Raw genomic sequence first — 2288 nt, 5'->3', positions numbered from 1 at the left:
TAAAGAAGCAAATGGGTCCTGTGATTTTTGCTGTTGTTTTTGTGACGTAAATCATAGGTGGACTTTGTCTGCACGTTTGATCAGAGTTCCACCCTGAAGACGTCTACGTGTTGAATTTAAGTCATAGTGCCACCTCGTGGTGACAGGAAGTAAACCCGATGGAACAAAATCAAAGTGCAGTGCGACATGTAGTATATACTAAGGGTGTGTTCTCTAACGCCACCTAGTGGAGGGTTTAGGAAGTGATTTGCATTCGTCTGCTCCGTGCGAAATCCAAATGTGACAAGATTTCACCTCACGCTGTTGAACACACGCACACGCACGCACGCACGCACACACACACACTGCACAGGGGTGTGAAGAGTCAATATCACTGCTTGCAGCTTTGATTTGAGGCCAACATTGCACCTGGGAGGGGGTACGCGCTCCCTGCACTTTCTAATTTGCTTTCTTTCTTTCTTTTTTTTAATGATTTGACATCACGAGTGCCAGCAAAGTGCCAATGATCTGTGCTTGTTTTTTTCACCAGTGTGAGTTGGGGGAGGTTGTGTATCTGTCACGATATCTTCAGAAAACAAATAATATGGTAATAAAAAAAAACCAAAAAAAACAGTTTGCTCCAAATTCAAAGGCTTTCAGTGTTCCTGTCCTGAGTTCACCAACGGTTCATTCTTTTATCAGAAGAACTAGTTGGAACAGGGAATGTGCTGACATGCTGCCTTAGAGTCCTGTATAATAAACCAAAATACTGCATACAAATGCAATATCCACTGCAGCTCAGAAAGGTGGTGCGTGTCTCCCTCCACTGGTAAGACTTGCTTTCTGAAGAAGTCAACCTCTCCACCAGCTCAGCTGTTCACAGGCCTGCTTTTGGGCTGAACCTCTCAGTTTCCCCCGCTAATGGCAGCTGGGATGAAAGTGAGTGTTAATAACCACTTACATTCAAATGAGGAAAAAAGACCATAAAGAGTCCTTGAAGTGAGAGGCCGCGTCATCAGACTGACACACAGTCGAGGCCACGAACACACGCAGGCGACACTTCAGAGGCGATACTCTCGACTGTCAGAACACAAACTGGATACCATCACGACACCCAAATACTACATGATGAACTGGAATAAATGCGATACATGTTTTCATGATTATAATAAGGAAAACTACAAGATTGGGAAAGTAAATCAATAAAGGACAGGATGGATTTTATGCAGCTCTAAATAAAAATGTGTGTGTGTGTGTGGGGGGGGGGGGCACTGGGGTGCAGGCATGGCTGTTGCCACAGTTTCCCATGAGTTCCTCTCTCAAAACCATCCATCCCATCCCCCTCCTCGTCATCAGCCCCCTCACTGATAGGCTGCAACATCAACATCTACCTGACCCACGAGACCATAGGACACACCTGTGGAACAAGCGTCAAGGGGCCAGACAGGTTTCTAACTGGCTGGAACCCCTGACCTCCGTGTAGCCCTGCCCCCCACACGCCAGCAGAGGACGAACTGATGATTCATCCATCCATTGTCTTCCACTTACTCCTACACATCAAGGGTCGCGGGGGCGGGAGCCTATCCCAGCGTCAACGGGCGAGAGGCGGGGTTCACCCTGGACAGGTCGCCAGTCCATCGCAGGGCCAACACACAGAGACGAACAACCATTCACACTCACAGCCACACCTACGGTCAATTTAGAGTCTGGATTAACCTGGTCCCCAATTGCATGTTTTTGGACTGTGGGAGGAAGCTGGAGTACCAGAGAGAACCCATGCAGAGAACATGCAGACTCACACAGAAAGACCCCGTGCCCAAGTCGGGACTCGAACGTGGAACCTTCTTGCTGTGAGGCCACAGTGCTGACCACTGCACCACCGTGCAGCCCTGAACTGATGATGAAATGATTAACAAAATGTCCGATAAATATGTGAGTAAAAGCAGACCAAAATAGAAAACAGTCAGCAATAAAATCAACAGGTTGCAAAGACAAACCATGCACGGCAAGAGTGAACAAAACAGTCGCAGGTCAAAGGAAGTCACTATAAGCAGCAAGGCTGTATTTATTTTAATAGTCAGCAGTGGAATTATAAGACTTCTTGGCCTTTCCTGACAAAACTCCTACTTTTTCATCAGGTGGATTTTCACTCAAATATTTAATTAAAATGTGGTCATTGTCTATATGGGAAGAAAAAAAAAAACATCGACAAATAGGCTTGTTGGAGAAGTAACAAGAACTAATTTGGGCAATGGTGCACCTGCAAGTCTGTGCTGAGGGCACATTTCGCACCAAGCATAATACATCAA

This window comes from Aulostomus chinensis, chromosome 8 (genome assembly GCF_037954235.1).
Source record: "Aulostomus chinensis isolate RoL2024-O1b breed Wild chromosome 8, RoL_Achi_v1.0, whole genome shotgun sequence".
Taxonomy (NCBI): domain Eukaryota; kingdom Metazoa; phylum Chordata; class Actinopteri; order Syngnathiformes; family Aulostomidae; genus Aulostomus; species Aulostomus chinensis.
Note: the sequence above shows the minus strand (reverse complement) of the source record.